This window comes from Cylas formicarius, unplaced genomic scaffold (assembly GCF_029955315.1).
Source record: "Cylas formicarius isolate icCylForm1 unplaced genomic scaffold, icCylForm1.1 PGA_scaffold_4__25_contigs__length_36172078, whole genome shotgun sequence".
In the NCBI taxonomy this organism is placed as follows: domain Eukaryota; kingdom Metazoa; phylum Arthropoda; class Insecta; order Coleoptera; family Brentidae; genus Cylas; species Cylas formicarius.
This window is the reverse complement of record NW_026844334.1, coordinates 16,856,361-16,872,782: the sequence shown is the minus strand read 5'-3', so window position 1 is coordinate 16,872,782 and position 16,422 is coordinate 16,856,361.

Genomic DNA, 16,422 nt, shown 5'->3' with positions numbered 1-16,422 from the left:
ATCGTTTTTCGCTTTTTAATGCTTTGTCAAGAAAAGAAAAAGAAAAGAAAAAAGTACTGTAATTATTGCTATAGTGGTCATTTAAGTGTATTTCTCTAAATGAAAATGTGAAAATATTTCCCACGTCTTTTGGTCACTTTTGTTTAATACTCTTACGGTAAATCTTGATGCATGGCCTAATAATTGGAATTATGTATGTGAAATCCCGTTTAAAACCTTCAGTACTTGTAATCAGGTCAACTTAGATTAAACAACAACATCGACGGTAACGGTATACAAAGTAACGGCAAAAAATCCGCTTAAAGTTTCCCGACTCTAATCTCATTCGCAGTTGATCCAAGACGATTCCGGAGGGCAGAACAAAGAACTTTCCTACTTTCTTTATATTACAATAATACCGCTTATATTCCGACATTTCCATCTTCCGCGGAAGCAGGACAAATATTTGTATAATAGGGGAATCCGAGCAGCTTCGTCCCGGTTTGCGTCCCCGCTTCTGAAGTTATTTGTGAGCCTCCTCTATTTACTTACGCCGACGATAAAAGGAGAGAGCCGTCCGCAAAAATGGGTTAATCAAATTTTACTACGACGTCGGGAGGGAGTAAAAAAGTTTTTGCGTTAACGACCCTCGAGATGAGGGCGTAATGGGACAGGCTTTTTCAGTTCCAGCATTTAAAGTATTATCTAGCACTCTATCGAAATCAGTAGAAAAGTTCGGAGCCTTCGTAACAAACCAGCAAAATTCCATACAAATGCGTCAAAGCTAAAAGGTTTTGATCTCTCATCAGCTTGCTAGTGTCTCTACAAATAACTTTGGTCGGAAAGGTGGTTATCGATTTTAATGCTGCACAACATCGATTATTTTTATTTTAAGTTCTGGATTCCTCCTGCGTCGGTTTTTGCTGAATCGAAATTACTGACGTTTCGCCAATCATCCTGTTGGCTTCTTCAGAGCTTGACTGAAACTGGCTCGTATTTTACTCTGTACCTGCTTATATATTGTACTTAGTTTAAGTTAATTAGTAATCATTCTTATTTCGTGTGTAACACAGCGTGTGTTGAATCGTGTGCGAATTATGCAAAATGTGTGCGAGTCTAATGTATCTCAGGATATGCTCCTGCCCAAATGTAGAAAACACTATTCTATTGAGATTAAGGAAGTTATAAACAATGTTTATTTGACTCTCATTGAACGTGGTGCCAGCAAGCAAGCATCTGTCCTCAAACTTATAGAAACCGAAGTTTTTAACATCCCTCCACAAAGTTGGGCAAGTTCTGTTAAACATGTAGGAAAAGCAGAACAATCGTATATCCATATTGCAAATAATATAGAACAAATAATAATTAGAACAGGCGATGATAGCGATGATATGATGATACTGATATATTATTTGAATAATTTTAAGTAATTCAAGTAGGTAATAAAAATAATTTGTAATTTTATTTCAGATTTAAACATAAATACATACATAAAAAAATAAATATTGTTTAGTATCTTTCCTAACAAAACCCCAAATAATTAAATTCTAAGCAAAGTACAGACCTGTTCGGCCATATTTCATTCTTACAGCTTGCCCGGGTCTTTCCTTAATTCGTATCAGTTAGTCACTTTCTTATATCTATGAACAGACTTTAAATGGTTTAACTTTTGTTATGGGCCTCTTGGTTACCACAGCCTTCACTAAACTCAACTCGGATCCATTAACCGCCCAATGAACATTGGTTGCAACAAATTCTAGAAATATTCGATCCCTTATACCCCGCAGCTGTGTACATTTCTTAAAAATAGAAAATTCGGTAAAATTTATTAGCCTTAAATCAATTTTATTCGTTCCGTTACAAAGTTTAAGCGGCGTTACGCGTAAACTACTTCCGAAGTATTTAATCGACTAGGAAAATAACGCTCTGGAGATTTTAAAATCGCCAACCAATTTACTATGTTAATGGCGGGCGGCCAACTGTAATCCGGGCTGTCGAAATTGCAGTCTATAAAACCGGGGGAGAATTTATACCGTGCCCCCCGATAAATTTCGCCACCAGTCGGCCTTCGGATTTATGAACGCTTCCCGGGGTGTCCCCGCTCCGCGAAATATTGTCGTGGCTCCGGTTGATTTGCTACGACGTTTCGGATGCTATCCGGTCGTCGTAGATAGATATCGAAAATTAAATTATATCCAGAACCGCAACATATATAAATTTAAAGCCTTAAGTTCTTTGAAAATCTGGGTCACGTAATGCCAAACTAAACGGTTAGCTTCAACTTAAACTCCAAGAAAAAATAATGGGGGTAGGGGTCAAAAATTCTTAAATGGTTATGCTGGTTTTTACACGGAATTACACTAAGAAAAAACAACATTAAATACATACAATAACTTCATAATTTTTACATTTTTATTATAAATGTCTAAATCTAATTCTGTTTCCTTATCAGAGTAGTTATTGAGGTTAATTATAATAGGATTTATGTTGTTTTGTATAGAAATGTAAAAGTCCCCAATTTTTATATTGTGCTGTACTGAATTATTCCATCTCTCAATTGGTATGCTATTAATTACATTTTTTTTCAAATTTGTAACACTGGGACTTAAAGTAGGAGTAACATTTTCAGAATAAACAGCCTGTACAGTCAAATTATCGCATACAAACTGGATTTTAATTTTTGGACATGATGAGGCTGGTGTTTTGTATATCAAACGGCTGTGTTAGCTTGCGTTATCAAGTACAATTGCACTGTTATGGGAGTATTTTTTAAAACATTGTTTTGAAATCAATTTCCAAAAAGTTCGGCACTTGTATCCTCATGATAATCCAAACTAGAATCCTTAATATCATTTACAGAAAGTAGCAAGCAGTCTGGGACAAATCCGTCTTCTCACTCAACGTGTATAATGGTGATTCGTTTTCCTTTATTTGAAGGTACTTTCGTTTGACAGTTTTGGATAAAGTGTCGTTTGTATCGAACCATGTTTCATCAAGGTAAATTATGGATATGTGGTCTAATCTATACCTTTTAATTTCTTGAAAATAATTAAATTCCAAGTACGTAATCTGTGTGATTCTATTACTACTTGCCTTGCCGCGTATAAAAACAATAATAGATTGGGTATGCTTCTATTTTTGTCTATTTCTTACAATTAATATTTCCTGTGAACTATGCAGGTAGTTTTTAATTTAATTAATGTGCAGAATTTTTTCAAATATTCATACGATAGAAAGTTACAATTAAAAGCAGAAGGTAGGGTATTAGAAAAGCTGGTGTAAGTAGAGGAAAAAGTTATACATACAAAAAATGAATGGATTTGTGGAGGTAACAATTAAATGCTCTTTATTGTTTTCCCTGGTTACCTTTTCTATCTAGAGCATTTAAGTTTAAAAATAAAAAAAAATCAAATTCTAAAACCCATATTCATAATTGTACTGAATTTGCTTTATTAGGGTCAACCAATATTAGGGCTCAATTAGATTCTGCTTGTTAGGTAAATATATAGAAACACAATGAAAATGTATCAAAGAATAGATATATTTTATCTCAATGAGAACGAAACTTCTGAGAATTCCGAGATATATCTTAGAAGGATTCTTCGAAATAAATTCAGAACGATGTGTTGTAGTGCATGCTTGAAGTTTGTAATGAACGAATAACTGAGAAAATTAATAATTCTCCGTTTTGGTTAAGGTTTCCACCGAGTCTCTACTGTATCGAAGAATCATTTTATGCCCTGTTCTTGTAAATTTTTATTATGACAGGTGAGAAAATGAGACACTACGCGTTTTTTTGTCATTGAATTGATATTTATCAAGATATTCAAGTCACACTCCACAAATTAATTGACTCAAGTAAATTTATAAGTAGGTCCGCATACCAAAAAAATTCCAAATATAACATCCTTTAAAAATATCGAAATACACGGACAAGACTATGCCATAAGAAACTGTGTAGAATTTTCGACGAAATTAAATTACAGTGTGATTGAAACTGGAAGAGCCACTGTAAATTCAGCATTTATAAAAGAGTTTTCATATTTTAGTGTTCATTTCCAATAAATTCGATTTCTTTTTCTCTACGACGAAGCTATAAGTTTATACCTAATTTGAGTACACATATTTATGAAGAACAAAGTTGCTACAATTTTAAAATCTAAATTTGCGTCTAATAAGAGCTAATAATAACAAACAGGCATCAACAGGTAACTGAAAAATGTATCCAGTCAAAGGAAAATATTATTTAGCTTTATTATTAGTTAATTTTGTTCATCCAATGTTCATCCATTTAGCTATTTAGCTTAGGTGGTGATAATACAAGCAGGCCGCACAGTGTAGAGGGATTTTCTATTTATTTAAACATTTATTGAATCTAATCAAAATTAAAAGAAAAGTGTTTCACTACAAGGAAAAAAGTACTAATTACAGGAATACACTGTAAAGTATATATAAATATTAATCACAGGAAAAGGAAAAATATGTAACAACAAAAAAATATGATATTGGAATCTCGAAATTTGTATGAATTTAAAATGAAAGACCGCACCTTACACACGTTTGAGTTGAATTTTACAACAGTAATCAAGTGACTCGAGCAATTAGAACTAATAAGGTTAAACAGCTAATTAACATCAGCAGTATTTCTCAAAAATGCGCTTTGTATGTCAGCATACACCGGACATTTAAAACATAGATATTCTATACTCTCCTCCTCCTGTCGCACAGTGGAACGAGCCTGTACAAAATTCGGACGTACTGGTTAAAACTGAACGATCAAATATTACAAAGACATATTACGTATTTTAATCTACAGCACTTTTCTGATTTAAATCAAAGAAATTATTTTTTCAAATCAAAAATTTACAACAAATATTTGCTTTTAAACTTCGTTACTTAATTATCCTAAATAAGCCTATAAAGAAAGCGGAATAGTTAAATATACTTATGTTTTTTATAGCTTATAGAAGAAAGACCACTAAGATGCGATAATCGGAACTCTATTACATATAAAATAATCTAAGACTAAGAACCTAAACATTTGAATGATATAAAGTTTTTTTTATTGTTCCCGAACTGACAGTATTTTTTTTTTTTAACTTTCCAGTTTAGAGTAACCGTAAGTAAAATGCCCAGACATGCCCGCGTTTATATTAAAATATTATCATTTTGAATATTTTATACAAAACAAATTCGAGTCCGACTGATCCGACGGGATCCGACCGTCCTATCTACATCGAATTTAAGCATGCCATGCACAAAATAAGTGACGCATGACGCCTCGAGTTGCAACAATATTTTGACGTTTATGTTATTATTGACGTAATTTAGTTGTAAAAATGGAATTTACTAACAAAGATTTTTGCAATTTTCTCCTACAAAATAAAACAGACTTTAGCGATTATAATTACCTTTATGAAATAGTGCTAGATAATATCAACAAGGGTTTATCGAGTGGTGCTAAATTGGAGTTAAAAGAGGCTTTACGAAAGTTTTGTTTTAAATTGAAGGAAAGATATATTAAAAGCAGTTACAATAATAATCGCTTTTTTTCAAAAAATTCCAACTGGTTGAAAAAAAATTTCGATATCCCAGAAATTGTAAGAGAAGAAATGTTAAATTCGCTTAATGAACCTGATATTGAAGAAAAGGAAATCCAATTAGAAAAGAGAAAATCGTTCTCTGATTTGCAGGACTTAAGTGCAAGACATAAAAGGAGGAAAACGAAAGACATTAGAGATCAATATTCATCCTACGGGTTACTTTTTGCAGCCAAAACAAACCTACGTTCTGAAGGATATACGGATTTTGCAAAGGTAACTATAACCAACGATAATAATATTATTATATAGGGTTATTTACGGTGAGTGTCCTATGAAAATTTCTGGAAAGGAATAGGCGAAATTTTTTTTTTCAGATTTTCCTTAAATTTTTTTATTTTTTTACAAGTTTTTGTTTTTGATTACAAACGATAGCTCATAAAAAGTTAAGATAGCAAAGTGCAAGCGGTTTTGCGCTAAGTCGAACCGTTCAGCTTTTACAGACCCTCATAAATATCAAAAAGGCCTATTAAAAATACAGGCCTAATTTTCCATCTTATTTCCTTTAATTATTTGATATTTTAAAAATTGTTACTTTCCTATATACAGGGCGTTTTTAAATAGGACACCTTAATATTTTATTACATACCTATTTGGATCTTAGGGCCCAAAAATAAGCACTTTACTATAGCAAAATGCTATCGTTAAATATTAAAAATATTTTAGCGAAATGTTTAAATGTATCTGCAAACTATAATAAGCACGTCTTTTTAATAAAATTGTAATAATTCCTTTTCTTAGTCAAAAATAATAATAATGCCAACTGTCAAACTCTTAGGTCCCTACAAAGGTGTATTTCTTATTTATAGGTCATAGAATATCTCATGGAAAACCCAAGCCAAGCCAAAGAAGTAAGAGAATTTTGCCAGACTAGCAGGCACAGTGTTAAAAATATTTCGGGAGAAAAAGCGATGAGCATCTTTGTTAATTCAAAGATGTCAAAACACCAATACAATACTCTACGACAATCCTTAATCCTCGAAAATATGAACCATTTTCCTTCATACTATGCCATACAACAGACTAAATTAGAATCTTATCCACCCAAAGAATATATCACTATTACAGAGGTATCAGCATCTGTTAAACTTCAGGCTCTTTTAGACCATACCCTTTTAAGGATATTGAAAACTGTGGAATGTGTTACGTCTAGCAATGATATTATTTTAGTTAGTAAATGGGGTTTTGATGGCGCATCCGGGCAAAGTACTTATAAGCAAAAGCTAACTTCAGGTGAAGATTCGAGCATTTTTATTTCCAGTTTGGTACCCATAAAACTGTACAATGTAAAAAACGACACTATTATTTGGGAAAATGAAAGACCATCTTCGACTCGTTATTGCCGTCCACTAAGATTTACATTTGTTCATGAAACCCCAGAGGTAATAAGAAAAGAAAAAAAATTAATTGACAAAGAAATTGAGAATCTTCAAGCCACCCAAACAAAATTCGGGCTAATAGGGCACAAATTACTTTTTACTATGATAGATGGTAAAATATGTAATACCCTTACAAATACATCTTCTATGTGTTGTTATATTTGTGGAGCTAAACCAAAAGAGACTAATATCTTAAACAAAATTTATCAAAAACAACCGGACGAAACATGTTATTCTTTTGGTATTTCGAGCTTGCATGCTTGGATTAGATGCATGGAATGGATGTTGCATATTTCGTACAATTCAGATTTTAAGAGATGGTCGTGTACTACTACAGAGCATAAAAATTTAAAAGCTACAAGGAAGGCCAGAATACAGGAAGACTTAAGAAATGAATTAGGTATTTTAGTTGATGTGGTAAAACAAGGGGTTGGTACCACGAATGATGGAAACGCGGCAAGAAAGTTTTTTTCCGACTGTTCCACAACTTCTAAAATAATAGGCATCGATTTTACATTGCTTGAAAGGATTAAAATAATCCTGCAAACCCTTTCATGTACCGAAGAAATATGCCCTTTAAAATTTGATCTCTATACAGCCCAGACAGCTAAGTTATATGTTTCTCTTTACGACTGGTATTACATGCCCCCTTCAGTCCATAAAATTCTAGTTCACGGAGCAGATATTATAAGAAATTTTGTGGTACCAATTGGAAAGCTCTCAGAAGAAGCCTCCGAAGCTAGACATAAAGAATTCAGAAACGTCAGGGAGTTTCATGCAAGAAAGACCAATAGGAGGGCTACAAATGAAGATATATTACACAATTTATTACTTTGGTCTGATCCATATATATCACATTTATCTAACAATGGCTACGAAAGAAAATCGTGCTTGCCGCTAGAGGTCAAAAGCCTTCTCAAATAAAATAGTGTTTCATATTGGCATATGTTAAATGAATTATTAAAGTAATATTATATTTAGTTAGTTACTTATTTTCCGTTAATTTTTATTAACTTTTAAATATTTATTAAAATTCTAGTTAGTTTAAAATTTTTTAAATATATTTAACTTACCTTATTTTCAAATATAATTTTTGGATTTTGCCATAGCGAATTTATCATCCCGTATAAACATTTATATATATTTGTGAAAATTAAATAAATTTATGAATAAAAATGTTCAAAATAATCAGAAATATTTTTTTAAGCGAACGGTTGACTCATGTCCGGAAAATCGTATCTTTCGTTCCACTGTGTGTCGGTTAAGTCTTTAGTTTTGATATTGATTGATTGATCTCAAGCTAAATTAAAGTGGTCTTTAGTTTTGATATTGATTGATTGATCTCAAGCTAAATTAAAGTGGTCTTCCATAAAATCCGTCAATATTTTGTTCCAACAATTCTAAGCAGCGTTATAAGCGGGACCCAAGATTATGAATGGAATAACAAGAGTGAGAAAAACTTCTTGAAGGATAGTTGATTATTTGACGTATCAATGAAACAAGGTTTGGAAAATTTGAACTCTGTTTTCTGCGCACCTTATACTTGCGCGTCATAATTATTGTTTCATAAGAAGTATTCCAGAATGAATAATAACACCGAAAACACACTAGAACAACCTCAAAACACAAAACCAATGACACAAGGCAAATAAAATATAATATATCTGGGGTGTACTACGATATACCAAATGCCGTAGGCATAGCCATCGTTCATCTCCTTCCACAGTATTTTGTTTCATGCCTTCTGCTTCCAGTTTCTCCCATCTTGTGGGCGGTCTACCCCGATTTCTTTTATTTTCTCTGCGTCTCCATTCTATCATCCTTTTGGTCCATCTATTGTCGCTCAAGCGCGCTATATGACCAGCCCATCTCAATTTGTCTTGAGTAATTTTTGGTATGACAACTGTTATTTTAGTTCTTTGTGTCGCTAGCCTAGAGCTCTCAAAAGTAGCTTTGCTTCTCTGAAACAGCTATTCGCCATAAAAGAAGTTTAAAAAGTCTAAAAAATTTTCAAAAGCATTTTTCTTGGAACTGGAATTAATTGGCTTGGAATCCTAGGTGACATAAACAAGTTTTCTCTGGGCGGCATATACTCTAAGTATTGTACATAATTCCCTTATCAAGATAATGCTAGATTAGGCGCTGACAGATTTATTCGATACACTTGGTTCTCGTATAACCAAATGTAGAAAAAACAGTTTAGCTTAGTTTACTTTCAAGTTAGGGACATGCATCATCGGCAAATACTACTTTTTCCTTGCTCTAAAATGCTTCAAAACTTTAACGACCAATTAATGCCGCGCTAACAATGACTTTGGAGTTTCGAAAACATGTAAACCTGCGATTTTCCCACGTACCGTCGGTGCATAACCTAAATATTCACGTGCATTTGCAAGTGAAATGAGCCCCCGTTACATCCAACCCCGAGCGCATTACAAATTATATACTCGCGAAATTTAATTACGAGCCATGCTAAGAGACCGTACTAGAAAGTAATTGTTTTTCGTTGCCCTTTCGTTTAAAACGTGGCTTATCAAGTTGTATCGCTGTTCTAGACGACCCCCGGGGACCAATGATTGTTTCTTAAGAACCTAAATCCGGGAAAGTTATAAGAGAGTCGACGCTCAAAAATTTATTACAGGCTCTCGATGACGCATAATTTATGGCGTTTCCCGAGCAAAAATAATTTATCGAGCACTGCCGCTTTAAAACACAAGAGCTCCTCATAACACTTACTCCCCGGGCACTCCAGGAACCCTCGACTTTAAAAACTTTAAAGTTTTACGAAGCGTGAAAGAAGTTTTTTTTAGAAAATACTTTAAGGTTATTATTTCGGGTTATTCGTTCCTTTATGCTGGGTCGCCGTTAAAGTTTTCCACGACAAAACGGCGTTATTTTCGCCAAAAAGAAATTCTATCGGACGGTAATCCGGATTGGAGGCCCGGAGGTTAAATTGGAAATTTTCAATCTAAAAGCCGTTGGTCTCTTGGCCATTGTGCGGGATTAATAAAATTCTCAAATTTAATCGGCCGGAAAAATAGCCATTAACGGTGTCACTGGCAGTTTCACCGGAAAAAATAGAACGTGAAACGTGCCGGCAATTTTTGAGATCATTTTGACTGGACAAATTTCTCGATGCGACTGAGGAACGAATTTTAAAAATAATTTTACTTTTTTACTGTCCGACCGTTGTTTTTTTGTCTCTCTTATGTTTGATCTTACTCGATCTAACCAACTCTATGTCACAAACTATATCGATTAACAAGAATTTTAGAAAAACAGTTTATTTATTATTTGTTATGTGGCTTAAAAAACATTTTTCTAATACGTAGCTTAAAGGGCAGTGTGGATTCTAACACAATATTGACAGCACATCATGCTCTAATTGGCTCCCACTTGCTTTATGGTCTGATAAACTGGGGCCAGACTCCCGGTGCGGCAAGAGACTTTGGTCTACAATGTAGAATAATCACACATCTCAAGTACAGAGAGGATTTTAGATCTAAATTTTCGGAGCTTAAAATTCTTACACTGCCAAGCGCTTATATAGTTAAGTGTCTAGTTTACGTTTACGAGGATCAGATTTTTTACATGTGAATAAAGTTCATCTCTACAAAACACGGAATAGGGCCAACATCAGACCTGATTTCCATCTTAATGCGAGTAGGCTAGGTACAAATAACTACTGCATCCATTTTTTTAATAAAGTTACAAACAACTCCCAATAAACAGGTTAAAAAACTTAGTCAAATTTTTTTTAATAAAGCAATCCTTTTACAGCTTGGAGGAGTTTATCTTTTTACAAGATATCATTAACTATATTTAGTCAGACCATTGCATGTTTTCGACTCTCCGCTTTCGATGATGAAAACAGACGCAGGAGGAATCCAGAAGTTTTGTAAAAAGTATTCTGTGATAATCTTCGTTCAGCTCTAATGTATGTGCACATTTCCATAGAGTGCTTTATGTTTTGTGTATTATATTTATGTTTTATATATATTAAAATAAATAAGAACTTAAAGTTTAGATTTTCACGAAATTATATATTTGATAAATGGATTTTCATCAAGTTAAAGCCACCTCAGTTCAATTTATATATATTGTATATTCTCAATATTATGTTGTTGTAAAATTGTTTTCTATTTTCTATGTTTGTAACATGATAGTAAATGAAATGAAATGACAATGAAACTGATTAGTTATTACATTGATACCTAAATTAAACCTTTTTGTGGATTTCCTGCGTAGTCTTGTATAGAATTGCTAAGTAGCAGTGTCTTGAGGTCGATTTATCTTACATTTTGGTTAGCATTTTGGGTTTTGTAAATATCGGCATAAATAAAAAACAAAATGTTGGGTTAGCAACCAAGTTTTTTTCTAAATGAAAATAAAAAATTTCTGTGTGATAAATTCATAATTGTGTTCCATATATTGCTAAGTGATTTTCATTGACGTTGATAAGTTATTGACACTCCGTTTAAATTTCGTAAAACCTACAAGTTTAGTGTAGAACGGTGCCAAAGAAGGATGTCGTTTTGTTTGGAATTTTTTAATAGGTTTAACAGAAATAACAATTTTAAAAATATATGTTTCGTTAATATATTCCGTTCGTTGTTTGACCCTGGAGTAGGATCATTCGCCTTACGTTTCGCCAAAATATCACTTGGCATCTTCAGAGGCCGCGCGTCCATGTCACTCGTACGTAATGGAATATTATAATAAATTAATTTATTTTTGTTGTTGCAAATATGAAAATAATTCTTATTATCTCTCATTTGTAAGTTGTATTAAAATTATAATGACCTGTGCCTAATTTTTGGCAATATATCGAAGACAAGTGAAATAAAGTGTATTATATAATTGTAATCGGAATATCGTGTTCCATTGTGTGTGTTATATTTCATTTAGGAAAAAACTTGGGTGCTAACCGTACAATGTTATAGCCAATCAAAATGTTATCAAGATAAATTGAACACACGGTACAATTTACTGCGGTGATAAGATGACAAGATTCAGTTCCATTCATGTTCCAATTTTTGGTAAGATTCATTTTACATATCTTTAAAATGTATTTGTGTCATAATTAAAAAAAAAACAAACATAGATCAAACAAAGTTTTTCCCTGCAAATATTCCTAGATACTAGGGAAATAAGACTATTTACTCGCGGCGTATTCTGCCATCTTTTTTTGGTAAATGCCTTAGGAATAGTCTATTTTACTAAATTAACAACTTGTGAAGTAAGTTATAAGATTTCCGTCTACTACCCCGTTTTAAACAATACTCTTGGAGTTAGCTTTTCATTGAGCTCAGAATAAAATTATTATTATCGTTGTGTGCCAAAATCCTGCGGCAAAATTCGGACCTGAACGCAAAGGCGGCGGAAGTGGGCAGCTCTATAAATTCGGCGGATATGTTGCTCGAGGTCAGCAGGAATTAATGAAGTGTTTCGCATTTGGCCGTTTCCTTGTAACACCTTTAAATTACGACGCCGCTTTGTTTTACACGGCGCCTTGCACGATGATTCTGCTCGAACGACGTCGAATATACTGCTCTAACTCTAACCAAAGGCTATTACAAATTTTAAAGTTTTATGGAGCGTGCATCGTGTGTTAAAGTGTAATTTTTGCGGTTTGGCACTATTACGTTTTTAACAAAACAAAAAACGTGATTCGGCCTCGTCAAACTCGACTTTTTATATACATTACTGTTAACTATGCAAACTAACCAAAACTATACACACACTACTAATAATTTATACAGGGGGTTACAGGGAACTTCGTCTCTTCTGAATAAACTATAAGTAACAAATATTTGAAAATTCCGAATTGAACTAATGTTAGTAAAATAATTTGAAGATGGCGGAATATCAGGATATTCCGCAGGTTATAGACATAATTTCACCGTTTTTGAGGTTTCGTGTCAAAAATGATGGTTGCAGGCCAAACAGTATCTGTATATTTGTTATTACCGAAATCCCTTTATATTTTGAAAGAAATAACCAAGAAAATGAAGTTTAAAAAAAGGGCGAAAATATTTTTTTTTCAAATGGAAACCACGTATTTTTCTTATCTATCTTATTTGGAATTATTATTAATTAGAACTACTTTGTATTAGTTTAATAATTAAATTTAAGCGAAGGATTATTATTCACCGCGATTCATTTTTACAGATAGCCAGTGTCGTCCCGTAATTGGTATAGAATATTTGAGTTTTTTCTCGAAAGGCGCGCTCTATAGACGGACATTCGTCACAGTATGTTCCTAGTCGCCCAATCTTGAAAATTTATTTTTTCTACTCTCGTCTGTAAAATACCTAATTACCCACCGATCTAGCGCGCGGGAAGCGTCACTTTACCACGTCGGTTTCGTTTCTTACTAATCCGAGCCATTTCGGACATTTCCGGGATTTTACCGCACGGATTTGGGAGCGATCGGATGTTTTCGGAGATATTTCCCATGCTTTGAATTTTGACGTTTGTTAAATCTGGCGGTCATGGCAGTGAATGTATTTGTGTTGTTTTGCGAAAATGTACCCCAACACAAACGGTGGTAGAAAAGACACGTTAGGTAAACTTTTTAACTCACTCGCTCCGCTCGTGTTAAATAAACTCGTGAGTCAAATGCCGTTTACCGCACTTGTTGCATAATATACTATTATCATACAACTTCTATTTTTCATTGTGGCAGCGGTCAAAGAATATATGCTAATCCAAAACCGAACGAATTAGAAGATACAGAGCGTCAAAAACTTAAATTGATATTTAACATTTTTAACAGTTAAATCCAGTATCTCCCTGGTTAAATTGTGATATTTTGCTCCATTGAATTGAAAATATACCATTTTTTCTTGACCATTTTAAAAGGATATACAGTGTGACCAATGTAAATATGACTTGTACTAAATAACATAAGCTGAAAAATGCTTAACTTTATTTGGTACGTTGAGTACAGACATATAATTAAACTGGAAATCCATGGAAGAGTAAAAAATTATCTCAATATTTAACACAGACTTCTTATTTAGCTACATCATATGGAACTACTATAAATATTGTTTAGAAATGTTTTCTAATGGTAACCTTTTTTGTTCAGAAACTTTTCAACAGAAGCAGAAATTAAGGTATATCTAACAAACAAAATATTTCCGGTCATTTTACTTTGTTTAAAGCAGTGTATCCAAGATCGTGTCATATACGGCCGTAAAATATACTAAATTGGCTGTAGTTATTGTCCTCTGGCTTTAACAATTAATGGTTAATATAAGGCTGGTACATGGAACTCGAAATTAGTTTCGGGGTTGTGGAGAATTGCAATTAAACGTGTTTTGACCCGTTTTGCGTTTTTTGGTGATCTTGTAGGGTCACACGCTGCATTACCTCAAACAATTGCCAAGAAAGTGTGTTTGATATATGCACCACAAATGAATCCAATAGCACAACTGACATCCTTTCCTGCTTCTGTTAATATTTTAATATATAAATAAATACGGATCTAGGTCGTGGAATGTATCTCTACTAGCATAACTAACACATTTGTATCACATCACCAACCCAATATGTTGCGTGCATTTGAGTTTTAATACCTCAAATACGTGAGGAAGATATTTTTCATTTATTTTTTTCAATTCAGCCGTGAAGCTACAGTGGACAACGTTTGGAATGATGAAACAGACCATCCTTTACTGACACAGCGAAAACCACTTGCATCTGTTTGATGCAAATACGACTTAATTTTCCCTTAAAGAGTCATGTGATATAATCTTTTTAAGCTCTTAGGCACTTACAGTTATACTACCCTAGGAATTTTTTCACTAAAATTAAGAAAAGCAATAGCCGTTAATTCTAAAATAAAGGTTACACCGGGTTGACCTTTTCTTTTAGTTATGTCAAACATTTTTGGATCGTCTATTGTCACTTATCACAACATTATCCCTTCATAACAATCTTGCTTAAGCCGCGACTAACTAAAAATGTAAGTTTTCAAGGAGTCAAGCAAATGTTATAAAAGTTACGATACGATTCGTTCAACTGAATATCACATAAACGATTGAGAGCATCAACAATGGAACGAATATTGTAGTCTCTTGGGGTACATTGTGTGTTGAAACACACAAACCGATCGATTCAAGGTATCAGACTGGTGCAGCGAGGCGATTTTTCTTCGTAAACATCCATCGCGCCAAAAACCCTCCCACTTCACCCCGGCTCTACTCCAAAGTAAAAAATATCGTTGCTCATCAATCCATCACGATGTCTCTCCGGGGAGAAGTTAAATAGATAAACGTCAATAACAATTTCGGAGCGGGTTGGGGGTGCGATGACTCACGAAGATTCGCCGGTCAGATTGCTTTCATTTGACCGGGATCGTATATTTAGGTCCGATAACCGGCGTGACCCCCCCGATTTGTGATTTATGGTCGCCCGGGGGGCTGTGGTGCCAAGAACCGCAACGAACGCATCCCTTATGCGAAGTTATATTGCGGTTACCCTATGTCGTAAAGTTTCGGATTGTTTTATAGACGAGTGTGTCGTTAAGTTGATGCCGTAAGATAAATTGGATCGCCAGAGATCACAATCAGAGTTCAAAGTAGCGTGGAGTGTAAAAAAACAGGAATCTTCATTTTTATCTCCCTCACAACCGCCAAGGTTACCTTCCACTACCACGCGTTAAGACAAACACAATTCGGTTTACTTGTATTGCCAAATTGTTTAATACAAATACAAATTAAACTGATTATATTTCCTACCACGAACAAATATTCTGTATGAAGAATTATATGAGCTTGCCTCTACGTTTACGTTCTGCACCAGAGCGAATTTATGGTTCTAGTTTTAATGCTACAAGGAACGTCTGAGAGCACTTTCTTTTAAAGTTACTCGGATAGCCAATAGCCTCTGTTGTAGTTTGTAAATATTACAGTTGATAAAGACACGGTGTTGGTGAAACAATTGTCATCATGTCAAAATATATAATTTCGTGAAAATCTGAACCTTTAGTTCTTATTTATTTTGATAAATGGATTTTCATCAAGTAAAAGGCTCCTCAGTTCAATATTTTGCAACTTTTGATACGTATTCCAATCGGCTAATTTTTTGTATTCAGCTTTAGTTTTATCCTTAGCCATCATCGTGGCTTTTATGGTATTATTTAGGTAGTAAATGTTGGAATCGATTTAAGGTCAGTGTAAAATTGCGACACGTTTATGTTTTTAACATCCCTTGTAGTTTTGGAACAGTTTTTTCATTGCTAAAGGTAGAGAACTCCAGAGTTTTTGATTAGAAGTGCATCAGAAACAAGAATATAATCTAGAAGTCTTAATGAAGGTTTTGTAATTCGCGTAATTACTGTAAGCTGTTTAATAATTAGCTTTTTATAAGCTTTTAAATAACATACACAGAGTTCTTTATAAAAATACTTTTATAAAATAATTTTAAAAAAATGTTAGGCTGGACTGTTAGACCCT